The sequence below is a fragment of the Moschus berezovskii genome, chromosome 14 (assembly GCF_049115385.1).
Source record: "Moschus berezovskii isolate FMDL1 chromosome 14, NW_MosBer_1.0, whole genome shotgun sequence".
Taxonomy (NCBI): Eukaryota; Metazoa; Chordata; class Mammalia; order Artiodactyla; family Moschidae; genus Moschus; species Moschus berezovskii.
This window is the reverse complement of record NC_142473.1, coordinates 817887-841357: the sequence shown is the minus strand read 5'-3', so window position 1 is coordinate 841357 and position 23471 is coordinate 817887. Positions and strand designations below refer to the sequence as shown.

Below are 23471 nucleotides of genomic sequence, written 5' to 3'. Positions count from 1 at the left end.
CAATAATTACCTTAAATGTAAATGGGTTGAATGCCCAACCAAAAGACAAAGACTGGCTGAATGGATGCAAAAACAAGACCCCTATATATGTTGTCTACAAGGGACCCACCTCAAAATGAGGGACACATACAGACTGAAAGAGAAGGGCTGGAAAAACATATTCCATGCAAATAGAGACCAAAAGAAAGCAGGAGTAACAATACTCATATCAGAAAAAATAGACTTTAAAACCAAGGCTGTGAAAAGAGGCATAGTAGGACACTACATGATGATCAAAGAATCAATACAAAAGACGCTATAACAATTATAAATATATATGCACCCAACACAGGAACACTGCAATATGTAAGACAAATGTTAATAATTATGAGAGGGAAAATTAAGAATAAAACAGTAAGAGGGGGAGACTTTAACACCCCACTCACACCTAATGGATAGATTGACTAAACATAAAATTAACAAGGAAACACAAAGTTTTCAATCCCTGTTAGGGAACGAAGATCCCACAAACTGCATGGTGTCCCCCACCCCCAAAAAATATCTGTCTTTGGTGATCCTGTTTGTCATATGCACCGGGATTGAGTCACCTCCTCTGGCCTGCCCTTGGGGACACACTGCTCCCACCAATTTCTTAGGATAACAGTGGCCTAATTGATATTTGGTCTGTTGCCTCGAAACTTTATTTTAATCGTTGGGAGTGAAAGCTGTGGGTTTTAGTTTTGTCAGCATTTTGTGCCTCCTCAGCACCTTTAGCTGACAGCATAGGCAAGTGATGCAACAAAGCCCATTATGACGTAGGTGGCCAGGATGTGATTTCTGCCTGCTTTTCTCAGGGGAAGTATGACATTGACCATCCCCATATTGAACTCTCTTCCCATTTGGGTTCTGGCAATCTAACCCCTAATGTCATTCCACACCCCAAACAAAGAGAGGAATACCACACCACTAACCCTTGCCGCTGAGATCAATTGTTAAGCAGGGTTATCCATCTTCAGTGCAGATTAGTGACCCAGTCCAGACCTATATTCTCTGGTTAACTGGGGGCCTGCGGGTTTGTTAGTACTCCTGGGACTCCACACCTCTCCTTAAACAGGTGCCCACCTCTTCTGTCCCTCCCCTCCCTTCCCATCAGAAATTTCACACACATACACACACACACAGAATTTTTTCACGATTTGATGTTTATTTTAATGGCAGCCATCAGTTTACTATTTTATTGTGAGAATCAGTCTTTTCCTGGTTGGCCATTTGTAAGAAAGCAGACCTCTGGAGAAACTATTCTAAACTGTCTGACCTTTGGTATTCAGTTACTGGCTGTCCAGGTTGTACTTCTCCAGGATCTGTCATTCTGGGACGGCTGAGCTTATCTTCTCTTTCGATTTTGCCTCATTCTTGGACTCTGCCTCATATTTTGGTACCTTTTTCGGCATTGATTCAGTGTCATACGTGCATAGGAACAGAAAAACCAGTTTGGTTTTCTTGTTTTCTTCACCTTCTTCGACTGAGGGGAACATGATCGGATTTTCTTTCTCAAAGTCCCTTGTAGAGGTTTTCTGACCCTCATGGTCATATTTCTTGCCTGGAAAGAAAAGTGAAGGGTATTAGTTTTGAGGAAAGACTATAACAACTGAGTTGAAATGGAGATTTCATGAAAAAGGCATGTGGGCTGATGAGGGCTTTTTTGCCAGGCAAGGGAAGTGTAGATGTCTTGGGCAGCAAAGTCAATGGAGAACATGGGGAGCATAGATGGAGTCATCTTACCTTCACACTGCCTCTGTATCTCCATTGACAACGGGTGGTCATTTTTCCTTTCATCCTTAAAGCAAACCTCATTGCAAATCTTGGCTTCTGTGGATTCCTGATTCCTTTAGTCACTATGATCCCACGAAGTGTGGCCGAACCCTGAATCTCTGCCTCTGACCCTCCTATATGTAACTTCTCAGGAAAATGAGGAGTCACACCCTTCAATCTGATTGGTCAGCTAGGCACACACCAGCCAATGGTGGCCTTGGGGTCTTAGACATCACAATGTACCACTTTGTCCAACAGCATTGGCTAGAGGAGGCTGAGGGAGGCCATGATACAACTTACCCACTGCTGACACCTCTGTATTTCTGATTCTGGGCACTGGTGATTCAGGGACACGGTGTTTCTGCTCATGACCTTCAGACTTTCCTTCAGTGCCCTTTATTCTTTGACTTATATGTCTCCCTTCAACACTCATGCCTCCTACATCCCTGGATGAACACTTTTCATCCCATTTCAGCACTTCAGGGTCCTCTAGTCACTTCAGCTCAAGACCACCCTTCTCCTATTGGGGGTTCTTGCGGGGCTTAAGGAACGTAAGAGCAACCACTTAACATGGAAAAATGTAATTAAGAACATGTTTTATGTTTTTTCTACTCCAATGAGCTTTAGAGACCCCAAGACTTGGTGAATCCTCAGTCTTTTGCCTCAAGGTCAATACACTATTTCCATAAGATTACACATAAGAGCAAAGAAGTGTTAAATGTCTCCTCCACTAATATTGTTTGTGTTATAATATTGCTCACGCTGCTCTGTTTCATAAGGATACTTCGGGTCCAGTGTGCTAGAATCATTTTGATTGACTCCTTTCCAACCTCAGATATTTATTTCACATGTTTGTTTAAGTTTTGTACATCACTCTTTTCATTGTATTCCCAGGCATGCCTGTCAGCCGTGCTTATTTCTATGCCCCTCCAACAGCTGCCACTTGATCCCAAATGCCACATATAGTACAGATAATATTTCAAACCCAACAAGAAGGTGAAGGCCAACCCACTTGAGAACTGCTTTGACAAACCTTAAGGTCACAGTGATTCTTTTTCTATTCACAGTATAACACAGCAGGATGTTGGAAATTCAAAAAGTATAAAAATGAAGTTCAGTTCAGTTCAGTCACTCAGTCGTGTCCGACTTTCTGCCACCCCATGAATCACAGCACGCCAGGCCTCCCTATCCATCACCAACACCCGGAGTTCACTCAAACTCATGTCCATCGAGGCGGTGATGCCATCCAGCCATCTCATTCTTTGTCGTCCGCTGCTCCTCCTGTCCCCAATCTTTCCCCGCATCAGAGTCTTTCCCAGTGAGTTAACTTGTCGCATGAGGTGGCCGAAGTATTGGAGTTTCAGCTTTAGCATCAGTCCTTAAAATGAACACCCATGATTGATCTCCTTTAGAATGGACTGGTTGGATCTCTTGCAGTCCAAGAGATTCTCAAGAATCTTCTCCATCACCACAATTCAAAAGCATCAATTCTTCTGCGATCAGCCTTCTTCAAAGTCCAACTCTCTCATCCATACATGACCACTGGAAACATCATAGCCGTGACTGGCAGGACCTTTGTTAGCAAAGTAATGTCTCTGCTTTTTAATATGCTATCTAGGTTGGTCATAACTTTCCTTCCAAGGTGTAAGGATCTTTTAATTTCCTGGCTTCAATCAGCATCCACAGTAATTTTGGACCCCCAAATATAAAGTCTGTCACTGTTTCCACTGTTTCCCCATCTATTTCCCATGAAGTGATGGGACCAGATGGCATGATCTTTGTTTTCTGAATGTTGAGCTTCAAGCCAACCTTTTCACTCTCCTCTTTCACTTTTGTTAAGAGGCTTTTGAGTTCCTCTTCACTTTCTGCCAAAAGAGTTGTGTCATTTGCATATCTGAGGTTAATGATATTTCTCCCAGCAGTCTTCATTCCAGCTTGTGCTTCTTCCAGACCAGCATTCCTCATGATGCACTCTGCATATAAGTTAAATAAACAGGGTGACCGTATACAACCTTGACGTACTCCTTTTCCTATTTGGAATCAAGTCTTTTGTTCCATGTCCAGTTCTAACTGTTGCTTCCTGACCTGCATAGAGCTTTCTCAAGAAACAGGTCAGGTGGTCTGGTATTCCCATCTCTGTCAGAATTTTCCACAGTTTATTGTGATCCACACAGTCAAAGGCTTTGGCATAGTCAATGAAGCAGAAATCGACGTTTTTCTGGAACTCTCTTGTTTTCTCCATGATCCAGCGGATGTTGGCGATTTGATCTCTGGTGCCTCTGCCTTTTCTAAAACCTGCTTGAACATCTGGGAGTTCACGGTTCACATATTGCTGAAGCCTGGCTTGGAGAATTTTGAGCATGACTTTACTAGCATGTGAGATGAGGGCAATTGTGCTGTTGTTTGAGCATTCTTTGGCATTGCCTTTCTTTGGGATTGGAATGAAGACTGACCTCTTCCAGTCCTGTGGCCACTGCTGAGTTTTCCAAATTTGCTGGCATATTGAGTGCAGCACTTTCACAGAATCATCTTCCAAGATTTGAAATAGCTCAACTGGAATTCCATCACCTCCACTAGTTTTGTTCGTAGTGATTCTTTCTAAGGCCCACTTGACTTCACATTCCAAGATGTCTGGCTCTAGGTCAGTGATCACGTTATCGTGACTATCTTGGTCGTGAAGATCTTTTTTGTACAGTTCTTCTGTATATTCTTGCCACCTCTTCTTAATATCTTCTACTTCTGTTAGGTCCATATCATTTCTGGCCTTTATCGAGCCCATCTTTGCATGAAATGTTCCCTTGGAATCTCTAATTTTCTTGAAGAGATCTCTTGTTTTTCCTAGTCTGTTGTTTCCCTCTATTTCTTTGCATTGATCACTGAGAAAGGCTTTCTTATCTCTCCTTGCTATTCTTTGGAACTCTGCATTCAGATGCTTATATCTTTCCTTTTCTCCTTTGCTTTTCGCTCTCTTCTTTTCATGGCTGTTTGTAAGGCCTCCTCAGACAGCCATTTTGCTTTTTTGCATTTGTTTTCCATAGGGATGATCTTGGTCCCTGTCTCCTGTACAATGTCACGAACTTCCGTCAAAGGTTCATCAGACACTCTATCTATCAGTTCTAGTCCCTTAAATTTATTTCTCACTTCCACTGTATAATCATAAGTGATTTCTTTTAGGTCATATATGAATGGTCTAGTGGTTTTCCCTCCTTTCTTAACTTAAGTCTGAATTTGACATTAAGGAATTCATGATCTGAGCCACAGTCAGCTACTGGTCTTCTTTTTGCTAACTGTATGGAGCTTCTCCATCTTTGGCTGCAAAGAATATAATCAATCTGATTTTGGTGTTGACCATCTGGTGATGTCCATATGTAGAGTCTTCTCTTGTGTTATTGGAAGAGGGGGTTTGCTATGACCAGTGCCTTCTCTTGACAAAACTCTATTAGCCTTTGCCTTGCTTCATTCCGTGCTCCAAGGCAAAACTTGCCTGTTTCTCCAGGTGTTTCTTGACTTCCTACTTTGAATTCCAGTCCCCTATAATGAAAAGGACATCTTTTTTAGGTGTTAGTTCTAAAAGGTCTTGTAGGTCTTCATAGAACCGTTCAACTTTGGCTTCTTCAGCGTTACTGGTTGGGGCATAGGCTTGGATTACTGTAGTATTGAATGGTTGCCTTGGAAACGAACAGAAATCATTCTGTCGTTTGTAAGATTGCATCCAAGTACGGCATTTCGGATTCTTGTTGACCATGATGGCTAATCCATTTCTTCTAAGGGATTCCTCCCCACAGTAGTAGATATAATGGTAATCTGAGTTAATTCACCCATTCCAGTCCATTTTAGTTCACTGATTCATAGAACGTCTACGTTCAAATTTGTCATCTCCTGTTTGACCACTTCTAATTTGTCTTGATTCATGGACCTAACATTCCAGGTTCCTATGTAATATTGCTCTTTACAGCACCGGACCTTGCTTCTATCACCAGTCACATCCACAATTGGGTATTGGTTTTGCTTTGGCTCCATCCCTTCATTCCTTCTGGAGTTACTTCTCCACTGATCTCCAGTAGCATACTGGGCACCTACCGACCTGAGGAATTCCTCATTCAGTATCCTATCATTGTGCCTTTTCATTCTGTTCACTGGGTTCTCAAGGCAAGTATACTGAACTGGTTTGCCATTCCCTTCTCCAGTGGGCCACATTTGCCTGTGGTCCATGTTATCAGATCGACTAGGTTTCTCTGATTATGATTTCATAGCAAATATGGTGAGAGATTTTGAAATGAATGAATATTGAATTTTACCAAATGCTTTTACAGCATCTGTTGAGATGATCATATGATTTTTGCCCTTCTCTTTCCTAATGTGGTGTACCACACTGACAAATTTGCAGATATTGAAGCATCCTTGTACCCTTGGAATAAGTCCATCTTGATCATGGTATATGATGGTTTCAATTTGATTTTGAATTTGGTTCTCTCATATTTTTTGAAGAATATTCACATCTATATTCAGCAGAAATATTGGCATTGAGTTTTCTTTCTTAGTGGTGTCTTTGTCTGGTTTTGTTGTTAGGAAAATAATACCTTCATAAAAAATTTGGGAGTACAATATTTTCTCAATTTTTTGGAATAGTTTGAGAATGTTGTATATAAGGTCTTCTGTATATGTTTGTAAACATTCTGCTGTGAAGCTGTGTGGTCCTGAACTTTATTTTACTGAGATTTTTTTAATATAAATTCAATTTCACTACTAGTGTTTCACCTATTCAGATTATACATTCCTTCCTGATTCAGTTTTGCAAGGTTGTATAGTCCTAGAGATTTGTCAGTTTCTTCTAGTTTGTCCAATTGTTTGGCATATAACTATTTGTAGTATCCTCTTATGATTGTTCCCTATTGCTTTGATATTGGCTGTAATGTCTCCTTTGCATTAGTTTGAGTCATCTATCTTTTGTTTTTGATGAACCTGGATAAAGAATTAATTATTTTGTTTACTTTTTTAAAAAATATCTTTTCACTTAACTGATATTTATTTACTCTAGGAAAGGGGATGTCTCAGTTTTATTAATTTCCTCTCTGATCTTTATTATTGCCTTCATTCTGAGAATTTGGGGCTTTATTTATTCTTCTTTTTCTACTTCATTTATAGAGTCAGTTAAGTTTTTTATTTCAGTTTTTCTACCAGCCTTGAGGGAAGCATCTGTCACTATACAATTTCCCCAGTACTGCTTTTGCTAAATCCAACAGATTTTGGAAAGTTTGTGTTTTTATTAGTCTCAAAGTATTTTCTGATTCCCTTTTTGATTTCTTCATTAGCTCATTGGTATTTAGTAACATGTTGTTCCATCTCCATATGTTTGTGTTTGTCCCATATTCCCCTCCTGTGTTTGATTTCTTATTTTGTACCATTGTGGTCAGAAAAAGTGCTTTAGATAATATCTGTCTCCTTAAATATGTTGAGCCTTGTTTTGTGGCCCAGCATTTGATCATCACTGAATAAATGTCCTGAGCTCCATTGAAGGTGTGTATTCTGCTATTTTGGGATAGACTATGCCAGGTGGCTCAGAGGTAAAGAATCTGTCTTTCCGGGAGCCAGCGAGGGAAATCCTACCCGTGGCAAAGGTCAATTGGTGAAGTGACCTGAAGGGCAAAGGCTAATCAGGACTCGAGGACCCCCCTGGACTTACCAGAACATCTACCCCAATGAAAACCGGAGTCTGACTGCCTTACTATCTTACACCTGTTACGAAGTCCTCTAATACATACGGGGGCTTCCCCCCAACCACCTTTCGCTGAAAACATTAATTCAGAGCTGAGATTAAAAAGTTTTCCTCGGCTTAATAGGAGTGTTCCATTCCAAGCCCTTCTGATAGCTTTCTAACTTGCCTGACAATTTGTCCTGGCTCTTACAACTATGAATGTGACTGTTTACAGCCTCCCAGCCATGCAAGGACAGAAAGCCTAATATTCTAAAATACAGGAATTTGTTGAAGAAGTTAAAATCATTAGAAGAGTACTAAAAAAGATTTCATTGTTGAATCAATGCTTGCTGCAAAGTTTCCGTATTTTCTATTTATTGTGTCCTTGGAAATATATTAATCACATACAGAGAAAATAAGTAGTAGCCTTTGATTTAACTACATCAGATCTTAAGTTAATAAATTATTTTCTTGTAGCTCACTACACCCTTGCCTTATAGGAATGTAACCTTGTCATTTGTCTTTGGAGAATAGCGCCTGACTTTAGGAAAATCACCTTGAAAGAATATAAGCCTTTTTCCAGCTGACTAACCTTTGTTAGGATAGAGGACCATAAACTGTTAGCAGGCCTCTTGGCCAGAAGATGATGTAAACCACCTAAAACTTTTGTATATCATGAGACATACAAAAATAAGCCCTGATCCTGATAAGGGTCAAGATTGCTGACCCTGCGTCAATTTGGCGTGACTCTATACCTCCCTTTCTCTATTTTTTATGTGCACAACTTAGGGTATAAAAGCAGCACTGGAAAATAAAGTTTTGGGCCTTGCTCACTGAAGCTTGGTCTCCCCGTGTCGTTTGTTCTCCTTTTCTCTAGTCTCCTTTTTCCGGTTGAGATCCTTGAAGTCCTAGGCCCTCTGCGTTTACTTATCTGCCTGGGCTTCTAAGACCCACTCAAGGGGGTGCCCTGGTGGGGTGCCTCCAGTGATTCGAGAGGGAACCTGTGGCCTAGGTAAACAGAGCAAACCCCGTGCTGGGGTTTTATTGGTTTCCTGCATAAATCAAGGTATTATCAGCCTCTGTCTGTCTCTCTCTCTTACTGACGCCAACGCTGCTCATCCCGAGGGTACCCTGGGTCCATATCGAAGCAGGTACCTGATACTGTCTGAAACGCAGAAGATGCAGATTTGATCCCTTGGCTGGGTCAGCAAGATGCCCTGGAAATGGAAATGCAATAAACTCCAGTGTTCTTGCCTGGGAAATCCCATGGATGGTGGAGCCTGGAGGACTACAGCCCATGGGGTTTCAAAAGAGTCAGACAACTTAGTAACTGAAGAACAATACAAATGCTGTAGGTATCTATTAAGTTCAACTACTCTAACCTGTAATTTAAGACTACAGTTTTCTTATTGCTTTTCTATCGGGATGCTGTTTCCATTGATGTAATAGGGTGTTTAATGAAGTTAGTATTTAATTTGCAATTCACTTCTCTTTTAATTTTCATACTAGATTATCTACTTGGTTGGTACACAGCATTTACTATGTGTTTATGTGTACTGGTGGGAGTTTTTCCCTTCTCTGTAGATTTTTACTTCTTTTTCCACTTAGAGAAGACTCTTTAATATTTCCTTCCAAGTTGGTTTAGTATGGATAAGCTCTTAGCTTTTGCTTGTCTGAGAACTTCTTCTCTCCATTACTGGATAATAATATTGCCTGGTAGAGTATTATAGGTTGCAAGTTTTTCCCTTTCAGCACGTTAAATATACATCTTTGACCCCTTCCTCTCTCTCTTTTTCCTTTGACGACCCTAATAAACTGAATGTTAGCATACTTGATGTTGTCTAGAAATCTCTTAAACTTTTCTCCTTTTTTACTTGTTTTCCCTATTGGGCGATTTCCATAATTTTACATACAAGATTAATTTTGCTTCTTGTGTATTGACAACTCTCACTTTGGTGAGAGGTGGGGCTAGAGATAGAGAGGCCAGAACCAGTGCCAGGTATGAGCTCGGACTTCTCCTGTGCTCAGTAAGCAACCCTGCCTATTGGGGAGTTAGTTTGAGTGTCCAGTTGATGGTACAGAAGCCCTGAGTTTCAGGTCCATGCTGATTCCATTTCATATAAGGGTGTGCTGTATCCCCTACCAGCATTGGACATTTTGCTCCAAAAGAAGGAAGTGCTGAAACAAGAAGGGGTGCCCAATATCGGCTTGGGTGCATACTAGGGCAGTCCCAGCACACCAGTCAGAGTTCCAGATACTCCCACTGTGCCACCTCCATAAGCACTGGTAATGGCTGCTCTCAACTTGTTCAGATGTAGGCCAGATCTGAGTTGGCTCCACTCCTGGCACTTGTACATTCTTCTCAGCCATGGAAGCCTTTGTCATAGTTTTGGGAAGGGGTGTTCTATGAAATAAAAGGCGCTGTAATAGGCATTCAGAGTGGGTTAGGTCATGATCTGGCATTGTTCTGGGGAAACAGCCAGCATCCTGTGTAATATCAACAAGTTTCATCTGCCTTGCTTTGTGACTAAGCAAACGTGTGGTTGCCTCCGCAAACTCTTCACATAGAGATAAATAAATAAATAAATGCCCACTAAGCCGAACAAAAGAGGAAGTGAGAGGGAATCTACCTGATAAAGAATTCCGAATAATGATAGTGAAAATGATCCAAAATCTTGAAAACAAATGGAGTTACAGTGAATAGTCTGGAATCAAGGATTGAGAAGATGCAAGAAAGGTTTAACAAGCACCTAGAAGAAATTAAAAAGAGCCCATATATAAGAAATAATGCAAGAGATGAGATCCAAAACACTCTGGAGGGTACCAACAGTAGAATAACAGAGCCAGAACATAGGATAAGTGAGATAGAAGATAGAAAGGTATAAACAAATGAAAAAGAGAGGAAAAAAGAAAAACCAATTAACAGAAATGAGGACAATCTCAGAGACCTCTGGGACAATGTTAAACGCCCCAACATTCGAATCATAGGAGTCCAGGAAGATGAAGACAAAAAGAAAGACCATGGGAAAATACTTGAGGAGATGATAGTTGAAAAGTTCCCTAAAATAGGGAAGGAAATAATCACCCAAGTCCAAGAAACTCAGAGAGTCCAAAACAGGAAAATCCCAAGGCAAAACACCCCAAGATACATGTTAATAAAATTAAGAAAGATCAAAGACCAAGAACAAATATTAAAAGCAGCAAGGGAAAAACAGCAAATAACCCCCAAATGGATTCCCACAAGCATCAGAGCTGATCTTCCAATAAAAACTATTCAAGCCAGGAGGGAAAGGCAGGGCATACTTACAGTGATGAAAGAAAATAGCCTACTGCCCAGATTACTACACCCAGCAAGGATCACATTCAAATATGAAGGAGAAATCCAAAGCTTTACACACTAGCAAAAGCTGAGAGTATTCAGCATCACCAAACCAGCTCTCCAACAAATGCTAAAAGGACCTTCTCTAGACAGGAAGCAGAGAAAGGGGGTATAAACCCAAACCGAAAACAAAATAAATGGCAAGGGGATCATACTTATCAATAATGACCTTAAATGTAAATGAGTTGAATGTCCCAACCAAAAGACAAAGACTGGCAGAATGGATACAAAAACAAGACCCCTATATATGTTGTCTACAAGAGACCCATCTCGAAATGAGGGACACATACAGACTGAAAGGGAAGGGCTGGAAAAACATATTCCAAGCAAATAGAGACCAAAAGAAAGTAGGAGTAGCAACACTCATATCAGATAAAATAGACTTTAAGACAAAGGCTGTGAAAAGAGACAAAGAAGGACACTACATGTTGATCAAAGGATCAATTCTAAATAGACATGCACCCAACACAAGAGCACGGAAATATGTAAGACAAATATTAATAATTATGAAAGGGGAAATTAACAATAACACAATACGAGTGGAGAGTTTAATACCCCACTCACACCTATGGATAGATCGACTAAACAGAAAATTAACAAGGAAACAGAAACGTTTTCAATCCCTGGTCAGGGAACTAAGATCGCACAAACTGCATGGTGCCCTCCTCCCCAAAAATTTATCTGTCTGTGGTGATCCTGTTTGTCATATGCACTGGGATTGGGCCACCTCCTCTGCGCTGCCCTTGGGAACACACTGCTCCCACCAATTCCTTAGGATAACAGTGTCCTAATTAATATTTGGTCTGTTCCCTCCAAACATTATTTAATCTTTGGGAGTGCTAGCTGTGGGTTTTAGTTGTATGAGCATTTTTTGCCTCCTGAGCACCTTTAGCTGACAGCATAAGCCAGTGATGCAACAAAGCCCTTTATGACGTAGGTGGACAGGAGTTGATTTCTGCCCGCTTTTCTGAGGGGAAGTACGACATTCACCATCCCCTCTGGTTTCTGGCAAATTTTTTTTTTATTGGAGGCTAATTACTTTACAATAATATATTGGTTGGTTTTGCCATACATTGACATGAATCTTCCCCGGGTGTACATGTGTTCCCTTTCTTCAACCCCCCTCCCATATCCTCCCTTGAGGTCATCTCCATGCACTAGCCCTGAGAAACCTGTATCATGCGTCGAACCTGCACTGGTGATTCATTTCACATATGATAATATTCATGCTTCAATGCCATTCTCCCAAATCATCCCACTTTTACCCTCTCCCACAGAGTCCCAAAGACTGTTGTTCTTTTGCTGTCTCATTTATAGGGTTAAGGTTACCATCTTCTAAATTCCATATATATGCGTTAGTATACTGTATTGGTGTTTTTTTTTTTTCTGGCTTACCTCACTCTGTATAATAGGTTCCAATTTCATCCACCTCATTAGAACTGATTCAAATGCATTCTTTCTGATGGCTGAAAAAGAATCCATTGTGTATATGTACCAAAGTTTCTTATCCATTCGTCTGCAGATGGACATCTAGGTTGCTTCCATGTCCTCGCTATTATAAACAGTGCTGCAATGAACATTGGACTACATGTGTTTCTTTCAATTCTGGTTTCCTCGGTGTGTATGCCCAGGAGTGTGATTGCTAGATAATATGGCAGTTCTATTTCCAGTTTTATGAGGAATCTCCACACTGTTCTCCATCATGGCTGTACTAGTTTCCATTCCCACCAATAGTGTAAGAGGGTTTCCGTCTCTCCACACCTTCTCCAGCATTCATTGCATGTAGAATGTTGGATAGCAGCCATTCTGACTAGTGTGAAATGATATCTCATTGTGGTTTTGATTTGCATTTCTCTGATTATGAGGGATGTTGAGCATTTTTTCATGTGTTTGTTAGCCATCTTTATGTCTTCTCTGGAGAAATGTCTGTTTAGTTCTTTGGCCCAGTTGTTGATTGGGTCTTTTATTTTTCTGGAATTGAGCTGCAGGAGATGCTTGTATATTTTGGAGATTAATTCTTTGTCCGTTGTTTCATTTGCTATGATTTTCTCCCATTCTGAAGGCTGTCTTTTCACCTTGCTTATAGTTTCCTTTGCTGTGCAGAAGCTTTGGAATTACTTAGGTCCCATTTGTTTCAGTTCAGTTCAGTTCAGTTCAATTCAGTCGCTCAGTCGTGTCCGACTCTTAGCGACTCCATGAACCACGGCACGCCAGGCCTCCCTGTCTATCACCAACTCCCGGAGTTCACTCAAACTCATGTCCACATAGGCGGTGATGCCATCCAGCCACCTCATTCTCTGCTGTCTCCGTTTCCTCCTACCCCCAATCGCTCCCAGCATCAGAGTCTTTTCAAGTGAGTCAACTTGTCACATGAGGTGGCCAAAGTATTGGAGTTTGAGCTTTAGCATCAGTCCTTCCAATGAACACCCAGGATTGATCTCCTCTAGAATGGACTGGTTCGATTTCCTTGCAGTCCAAGGGACTCTCAAGAGTCTTCTCCAGCACCACAGTTCAAAAGCATCAGTTCTTCGGTGATCAGCTTTCTTTACAGTCCAACTCTCACATCCATACATGACCACAGGAAAAACCATAGCCTTGACTAGATCGACCTTTGTTGGCAAAGTAATGTCTCTGCTTTTTAATATGCTATGTAGGCTGGTCATAACTTTCCTTCCAAGGAGTAAGCGTCTTTTAATTTCATAGCTGCAATCAGCATCCACAGTGATTTTGTAGCCAAAAAAATAAAGTCTGACATGGTTTCCACTGTTTCCCCATCTATTTCCCAAGAAGTGATGGGACCAGATGCCATGATCTTCGTTTTCTGAATGTTGAGCTTCAAGCCAACCTTTTCACTCTCGTCTTTCACTTTCATCAAGAGGCCTTTGAGTTCCTCTTCACTTTCTGCCACAAGGGTGGTGTCATCTGCATATCTGAGGTTATTGATATTTCTCCCGGCAATACTGATTCCAGCTTGTGCTTCTTCCAGCCCAGCGTTCCTCATGATGTACTCTGCATATAAGTTAAATAAACAGGGTGACAATATAAAACCTTGACGTACTCCTTTTCCTATTTGGAATCAGTCTGTTGTTCCATGCCCAGTTCTAACTGTTGATTCCTGACCTGCATACAGGTTTCTCAAGAGGCAGGTCAGGTGGTCTGGTATTCCCATCTCTTTCAGAATTTTCCACAGTTTATTGTGATCCACACAGTCAAAGGCCTTGGCATAGTCAATGAAACAGAAATAGATGTTTTCCTGGAACTCTCTTGCTTTCTCCATAATCCAGCAGATGTTGGCAATTTGATCTCTGGTGCCTCTGCCTTTTCTAAAACCTGCTTGAACATCTGGAAGTTCACGATTCACATATTGCTGAAGCCTAGCTTGGAGAATTTTGAGCATGAATTTACTATCGTTTGAGATGAGTGCAATTTTGTGGTAGTTTGAGCATTCTTTGGCATCACCTTTCTTTGGGATTGGAATGAAGACTGACCTTTCCCAGTCCTGTGGCCATTGCTGAGTTTTCCAAGTTTGCTGGCATATTGAGTGCAGCACTTTCACAGCATCATCTTTCAGGATTTAAAATAGCTCAATTGGAATTCCATCACCTCCACTAGCTTTTTTCGTCATGATGCTCTCTAAGGCCCACTTGACTTCACATTCCAAGATGTCTGATTCCAGGTGAGTGATCACGCCATCGTGATTGTCTTCATCGTGAAGATCTTTTTTTGTACAGTTCTTCTGTGTATTCTTGCCACCTCTTCTTAATATCTTCTGCTTCTGTTAGTTCCATACCATTTCTGTCCTTTATCGAGCCCATCTTTGTATGAAATGTTCCCTTGATATCTCTAATTTTCTTGAAAAGACCTCTTGTTTTTCCTTTTCTGTTGTTTTCCTCTATTTCTTTGCATTTGTTTAGTTTTGCTTTTATTTCCAATATTCTGGGAGGTGCGTCATGGAGGATCTTCCTGTGATTTGTGTCGGAGAGAATTTTTCCTATGTTCTCCACTAGGAGTTTTACAATTTTTGGTCTTACATTTAGCTCTCTAATCCAGTTTGAGTTTACTTTGGTGTATGGTTTTACGGAGTGTTCTAGTTCTATTCTTTTACAGATGGCTGACCAGTTTTCCCAGCACCACTTGTTAAAGAGACTGTCTTTTCTCCATTTTATATTCTTGCCTCTTTGACAAAGATAAGGTGTCCATAGGTGCGTGGATTTATCTCTGGGCTTTCTATTTTGTTCCATTCATCTATATTTCTGTCTTTATGCCAGTACCATACTGTCCTGATGACTGTGGCTTTGTAGTAGATCCTGAAGTCCGGCAGGTTAATGCCTTCAGTTCCATTCTTCGTCCTCAAGATTGCTTTGGCTATTCTGGATTTTTTGTATTTCCATACAAATTTTGAGATCATTTGTTCTAGCTCTGTAAAAATTATCGTTGGTAGATTGATAGGGATTGCATTGAATGTATAAATTGCTTTGGGTAGTATACTCATTTTCACAATATTTAATCTTCCAATCCACGAACACGGTATATTTCTCCATCTATCAGTGTCCTCCCTGATTAATTTCACCAGTGTTTTATAGTTTTCTATGTATAAGTCTTTTGTTTATTTAGGTAGATATATTCCTAAGTATTTAATTCTTTTCGTTGCAATAGTGAATTGAATGATTTCCTTAATTTCTCTTTCTATTTCCTCATTATTAGTGTATAGGAATGCAAGGAATTTCTGCGTGTTGATTTTATATCCTGCAACTTTACTGTATTCATTGATTAGCTCTCCTAAGTTTCTGGCTGAGTCTTTAGGGTTTTCTGTGTAGAAGATCATGTCATCAGTGAACAGTGAAAGTTTTACTTCTTCTTTTCCAATTTGAATTCTTTTTATGTCTTTTTCTGCTCTGATTGCTGTGGCCAAAACTTCCATAACTATGTTGAGTAGTAGTGGTGTGAGTGGGTATCCTTGTCTTGTTCCTGACTTTAGGGGAAATGCTTTCTGTTTTTCACCGTTGAGGATAATGTTTGCTGTGAATTTGTCATATATAGCTTTTATTATGTTGAGATACGTCCCTTCTATTCCCACTTTCTGGAGGGTTTTTTTTCATAAATGGATGTTGAATTTTGTTGAAGGCTTTCTCTGCATCTATTGAGATAATCATATGATTTTTATTTTTCAGTTTGTAAATGTGGTGTATTACGTTGATTGATTTGAGAATATTGAAGAATCCTTGCATTCCTGGGATAAAGCCCACTTGGTCATGATGTATGATCTTCTTAATATGTTGCTGGATTCTGATTGCTAGAATTTTGTTAAGGATTTTTTCATCTATGGTCATTAGTGATATTGGCGTGTAGTTTTCTTTTTTTGTGGGATCTTTACCAGGTTTTGGGGTTAGGGTGATGCTGGCCTCATAGAATGAGTTAAGAAGTTTCCCTTCCTCAGCAATTTTCTGGAAGAGTTTGAGTAGAATAGGTGTTAGCTCTTCTCTACATTTTTGGTAGATTTCAGCTGTGAAGCCGTCTGGACCTGGGCTTTTGTTTGCTGGAAAATTTCTGATTACAGCCTGTAGTGCCGTGCTTGTGATGGGTCTGTTCAGATTTTCTATTTCTTCCCGGTTCAGTTTTGGAAAGTTGTACTTTTCCAAGAATTTGTCCATTTCTTCCAAGTTATTCATTTTATTGCCATATAATTACTGATAGTATTCTCTAATAATGCTTTGTATTTCTGTGTTGTCAGTTGTGATCTCTCCTTTTTCATTTCTAATTTTATTGATTTGGTTCTTCTCCCTTCGTTTCTTGATGAGTCTGGCTAGTGGTTTGTCAATTTTATTTGCCTTCTCATAGAACCAGCTTTTGGTTTTGTTGATTTTTGCTATGGTCTCTTTTGTTTGTTTTGCATTTATTTCTGGCCTAATTTTTACGATTTATTTCCTTCTACTAACACTGTGGTTCTTCATTTCTTCCGTTCCTAGATTCTTTAGATGTATAATTAGGTTGTTCAGTTGACTTTTTTCTTGTTTCTTGAGTTGTGCCTGTATTGTTATGAACCTTCCCCTTAGCACTGCTTTTACAGTGTCCTAGAGGTTTTGGGTTGTTGTAGTTTCATTCATTTATATGCATGTTTTGATTTCTCTTTTGATTTCTTCTCTGATTTGTTCATTATTCAGCAGTGTGTTGTTCAGCCTCCATATGTTGGCATTTTTAATTGGTTTTCTCCTGTAATTGAGATCTAATCTTACTGCATTGTGGTCAGAGAAAATGCTTGGAAGGATTTCAATTTTTTTGAATTCACCAATGTTAGATTTATGGCCCAGGATGTGATCTAACCTGGAGAATGTTCCGTGTGCGCTTGAGAAAAAGGTGAATTTCATTGTTTTGTGTTGAAATGTCCTATAGAGATCTATTAGGTCTAACTGGTCTATTGTATCATTTAAAGTTTGTGTTTCCTTGTTAATTTTCTGTTTAGTTGATCTATCCATAGGTGTGAGTGGGGTATTAAAGTCTCCCACTATTATTGCGTTGTTGTTAATTTCCCTTTTCATACTTGTTAGTAATTGTCTTACATATTGCAGTGCTCTTATGTTGGGTGCATAAATATTTATAATTGTTATATCTTCTTCTTGGATGGATCCTTTGGTCATTATGTAGTTTCCTTCTTTTTCTCTTTTCACAGTCTTTGTTTTAAAATCTATTTTATCTGATATGAGTATTGCTACTCTTGCTTTCTTTTGGTCTCTGATTGTGGGGAATATCTTTTTCCAGCCCTTCACTTTCAGTCTGTATGTGTCCCTCATTTTGTTGGTGGGTCTCTTGTAGACAACATATATGGGAGTCTTGTTTTTTTAGCCATTCAGCCAGCATTTGTCTTTTGGTTGGGGCATTCAACCCAGTTACATTTAAAGTGATTATTGATAAGTATGGTCCCGTTGCCATTTTCTTTATTGTTTTGGGTTTGAATTTATACATTTTTTCTGTGTTTCCTGTCTAGAGAAGATCCTTTAGTATTTGTTGGAGAGCTGGTTTGTGATACTGAATTCTCTCAGCTTTTGCTTGTTTGTTAAGCTTTTGATTTCTCCTTCATATTTGAATGAAATCCTTGCTGGGTATAGTAATCTTGGCTGTAGGTTACTTTCTTTCATCACTTTAAGTAGGTACTGCCATTCCCTCCTGGCCTGAAGAGTTTCTGTTGAAAGATCAGCTGTTATCCTTAGGGGAATCCCCTTGTGTGTTATTTGTTGCTTTTCCCTCGCTGCTTTTAATATTTGTTCGTGTTTGATCGTTGTTAATTTGATTAATATGTGTCTTGTAGTATTTCGCCTTAGGTTTATCCTGTTAGGGACTCTCTGGGTTTCTTGGATTGGGTGAATATTTCCTTCCCCATTTTAGGGAAATTTTCAACTATTATCTTCTCAAGTATTATCTCATGGTCTTTCTTTTTGTCTTCTTCTTCTGGGACTGCTGTGATTAGAATGTTGGGGCGTTTAACATTGTCCCAGAAGTCTCTAATACTGTCCTCATTTCTTTTAATTCGTTTTTCTTTATCCTTCTTTTTTTTATTTCTACAATTCTATCTTCTACCTCGCTTATCCTGTCTTCAGCCTCCGTTATTCTACTCTTTGTTCCCTCGAGAGTGTTTGTGATCTCATCTATTGCGTTATTCATTGTGCATTGACTCTTTTTTGTTTCTTCTAATTCCTTATTAAACATTTCTTTCATCTTCTCAATCCTTTTCTCCAAGTTATTTATCTGTAACTCCATTTTGCTTTCCAGATTTTGAGTCATTTTCACAATTAAAATTCTAAATTATTTATCCGGTAGGTTCCCTATATCTTCTTCTTTAGTTTTTGTTGGTGGGCATTTATCCTGTTCCTTTACTTGCAGCGTATTTCTCTGCCTCTTCATCTTGCTTATATTGCTGTGCTTGGGGTGGCCTTTCCGTCTTCTGGCAGTTTGTGGAGTTCTCTTTATTACGTAGTTACCTTGTTGTGTTTGGGGTTGGACGGGTGACTTGTCAAGGTTCCCTGGCTAGGGATGCTTCTGTCAGTGTTATGTTGGGTGGAGCTGGATTTCTTCTCTCTGGAGTGCAATGAAGTGTCCAGTAATGAGTTTGAGATGTCAATGGGTTTGGAGTGGCTTTGGGCAGCCTGTATATTGAAGATCAGGACTCTTCTCCTGTGTTGCTGGAGAATTTGTGTGGTATGTCTTTCACTGAAACTTGTTGACTCTTGGGTGATGACTGGTTTCAGTGTATGTATGGAGGCACTTGATGAGCACCTATGAATTAATGATCCCGTGAACAGGAGATCTCTGGTGTTCTCAGGATTTGGATTTAAGCTTCTGCCTTTGGTTTTCAGTCTTATTCTTGCAGTAGGCTCAAGACTTCTCCATCTGTTACTTCCAAGGCCATTCCTTCTGTTTAAGCTCTTCTGTTTGCTGATCTGTTCAGTGTCTTACTCCCGTCCTGACACCAGGAGGTGGTGGTGGACGCTTTTTTTTTTTCTTTTATGTTCTTTTTTTTTTTTTTTTATTGGCTCACCTGTTCAGTCCTGCTGTAGGGAGGGAGGAACGCTGCTAACAAATATCACTCTCATCTGTGGGGAGTGTTCGCAGTGTCTTAGCTACACTGGGATTTCCCCCACTCGCTGCGGCTGCTGGCAAATATCCCTGGCGTCTGTGGGGAGTGCGCACAGTGTCTCAGATACACTGGGTTTGTCCCCGCTCGTGGCATGTGTGCTTTCCCTGTTTATGCTGCTCAGGCTCTAGGTTGCTCTGCCAGGAGCTGTCAGCGGCCAGCACTGGGTTGCATGCACTTCCCAAGTCTGATCGGCTCAGGTTCAGGTACTCAGGTACTCCACAAAGGCACAGACTTGGTTGGGCCTGCGTTTTGTGTCTTCCCCGGTCTGAGCAGCTCAGGTGACCAGGCGTTTGGTGAGCGTGGTCTCTGCGACTTATCGCCACCCCGGTCCCTGCCACTCGGTTTTCTGGGTGTATAACCGGCACACGTTCTCAGGAGGATATTGACCGGCCCGAACCCAAGAAGCCTTGGTTAGCAATGAAGCTGCCTTCAGCTTGGTATGGGAAGCCTCTCTGGGGCTGCAGTTGCCCCTTCCGGCGCTGGCCGCCCTCCCCTGCCTGTCCTGGCAGGGGCTTGGGGATGGGCCACCCACAGCCGGCTCGCTCTGCACAGTCCTTTGTTCTGTGAGTGGGGCTGCCGGAGTCTTAGGATTGGGCTTTTCACCTTTTCGCAGGCTTTCCACCTTTTAACTGTACAATCTGCTTAGCTATTTCCCCGTTAGCACCCTCAGGTTGCCCTCGGGGCATTCAGGCACGGTCCTCGCTCGACGCAAGGCCATCGCGCCTCCCTGTCCGGCCCCCGCTTACTAGTGGGGTGTGTGGGCGTCTGCGCTGCTTCTCCACTGAGAGTTTCCTCTGGGCACTTAGTCTATGGGTTTTAATTATTTATTTCTTTTTTCTCCTGGTTATGTGGCCCTTTGAGGTTCCAAGGCTTGTCACAGACTCGCCGTGAGTGTCTCCAGGTGTTGGAAAATTCTCTCTATTTTTTTTTTCTTAGGCCTCCCTTCCCAGGACGGAGTTCCGTCCCTCCCTCTTTTATCTCTCTTTTATCTTTTATACTATTTCCTACCTCCTTTCAAAGACTATAGGCTGCTTTTCTGGGTTCCTGATGTCCTCTGCCAGCATACAGAAGTTGTTTTGTGGGATTTACTCAGCGTTCAAATATTCTTTTGCTGATATTGTGGGGGAGAAAGTGGTCGCCCTGTCCTATTCCTCTGCCATCTTCTACTCCACTCTGGGTTTTGACAATATAGATCCTAATGTCATTCCACAACACAAACAAAGGCAGTAATACCACACCACAAATCCTTGCCACTGAGATCAATTGTTAAGCAGGGATATCCATCTTCAGTGCAGACTCATGACCCAGTCCAGACCTCTACTCTGGTTAACTGGGGGCCTGAGGGTCTGTTCCCCAATCTCCCGGGACTCCACACCCCTCTTCACTCAGGTGCCCACCTCTTCACTCCCTCATAACCCTTCCCATCAGAAAATTCACACACACTCACACAATTATCATCTTTTCATCATTTGATGCTTATTTCAATGGCAGCCAGCAGTTTACTATGTTAGTGTGAGAGTCAGTCTTTTCCTGGTTGGCCGTTTGTAAGAAAGCCGACCTCTGGAGAAACAATTCTAAAGTGTCTGACCTTTGGTACTCGCTTACTGGCTGCCCAGGTTGTAGTTTCCAGGGTCTCTCATTCTGAGGCCATTGAGCTGATCTTCTCTTTCGATTCTGCCTCCTTCTTGGACCCTGTCTCATATTTTGGTAACTTTTTCGGCGTTGATTCACTGTCTTACGTGCACAGGAACAGAAAAACCTCTTTGGTTTTCCTGTTTTCTTCACCTTCTTCGATTGAATGGCATATGATCGTATTTTCTTTCTCAAAGTCGCTTGTAGAGGTCTTCTGACCCTCCTGGTCATATGTCGTGACTGGAAAGAAAAGAGAAGGGTATTAGTTTTGAGGAAAGAGTATATCAACTGAGTTGGAAGGGAGATTTCATGAAAAAGGGATGTGGACTGATGAGGTCTTTTGTGCCAGGCAAGGGCAGTGTAGAGGTCTTGGGCAGGAAAGAGAATGGAGATCATGGGGAACATAGATGGAGTCATCTTACCTTCACACTACCTCTGTATGTCCTTTGAAAATGTGTCCTCTTTCTTCCTTTCATCCTTGAAGCAAACTGCGTTGCAACACTTCTTGACTTCTGTGGCTTCCTGATTACCCTAGTCATGATGATCACACGAAGTGGCCTAATCCAGAATCTCTGCCTCTGACCCCCCTATATATACCTACTCAGGACAATGAGGAGCCACCCTCATCAATTTGATTGATCAGCTAGGCACTCCTCCAGCCAATGTTGGCCTTGGGGTCTTAGACATCACAATGTAACACTTTGCCCATCAACAGGGGCTAGTGGATGTTGAGGGAGGCCATGATACAACTTACCCATTGCTGACACATTGTGTGTCTGATTACGTGGAATGATGATTCAGGGGCATGGTGTTTCTGCTCATGACCTTCAGACTTTCGTTCAGTGCCCTTTATTCCTTGACTTATATGTCACCCTTAAACACTCCTGCCTCCTCCATCCCTGTATGAACACTTCTCATCTCATTTCAGCACTTCAGAGTACTCTCGTCACTTCTTCTCTAGACCACCCTCTTCCTATTAGGGGTTCTTGAGGGGCTTAAGTAACTTTAATTCAAGCACTTAACATGGAAAAAAGTAATTGAGAACATGTCGCATGCTTTTTCTACTCCAATGAGCTTTAGAGATCCCAAGAGAATCCTCAGTTTGTTGCCCCAAGGTCAATACACCGTCTCCATAAGATTACACATCAGAGCAAAGAAAGTGTTCAATGTCTCCTCCACTAATTTTGTTTTGGACACTTCAACTCTCATATTGAGTAGGGAAACTCAACTTGTCCCATATACCAGAAATGCATTCCTGATTTTAAAAAAAGGAAAAAACAAAGAAAAAAAGTAAGGTCCCCGAAGGCAAGAGTCACATGACCACTGCAGCATGGACTCTCGACTGAATCACTTCCCCAATGGTCCCTTCTTGACAGTTCTCATCAGGTAGGACCCACAGTGTAGCTGACCAATAGCTGAGCAGGAGACGTACCAGTAGGTACCTCATTGATAGATGGTTGTGTATGGGCAGGGCCCAGGGATGCACTGTCCAATTGCTGAGCAAGACCTGTTGCTTAGTAACAGGATGTGGAGTAGTAAGGCACAGCAAAGGCTACCTGCTAAGGGCTGTGCTCACGCTGCTCTGTTATATAAGGATACTTTGGGTCCAGTGTGTTGGAATCTTTTTAATTGACTCGTTTCCAACCTCAGATTTGATTTCACATTCTTGTTTACCTTTTGTACATCATTCTTTTCATTGTATTCCCAGGCATGACTGTCAGCAGTGCTTATCTCTATGCCCGTCCAACAGCTGCCACTTGATCCCATGTGCCGCATATATTATAGCTAATATTTCAAACCCACCAAGAATGTGAAGGCCAGCCTACATTGAGAACTACTTTGACAACCATTAACATCACAGTGATTCTTACTCTATTCACAAGATAACAGAGCAGGATGATGGAAATTCAAAAAGTATAAAAATGAAATTAGTGGACACCGATAAGTGTGTCAATAGAAATATATACTATTAGTAACTTGTCTTTTTGTTTTACCAAAATGTTTATAACATATATATGTGTTATATAATGCTAGAATATATAATACACATATATTTGGATGAGCATATATACATTAGTGAAATTTTTTAATTCATAGAATTTGAATCAAAATATATGTACTATTGTAGCCTTTCTTTTCTATAAAATATGCTGGAAGAATTTTTCCATCTAAATGAACATGTATCTGCCATTATTTCTAAGGATTACTATGGTGTTCAAATGCTTGCTTAAACCATACTTCAGGTGAGTGCTTTGAAGAGAGGAACCAGTGTGCTTTGTTCACTGGTTGCTTCCATAATTTTTCTACTGTAAATAAGGCTGTAGGATGTATCTTTTCAAATTAGT

At 40.9% G+C, this 23471-nt stretch overlaps 1 pseudogene; it reads right to left on the bottom strand.

The window, feature by feature from the left end:
- Positions 1-20212, bottom strand: part of LOC148775524 (diacylglycerol kinase kappa-like) — a 113668-nt pseudogene extending 93456 nt beyond the window's left edge.
- Between the last annotated feature and the right edge of the window lie 3259 nt (positions 20213-23471).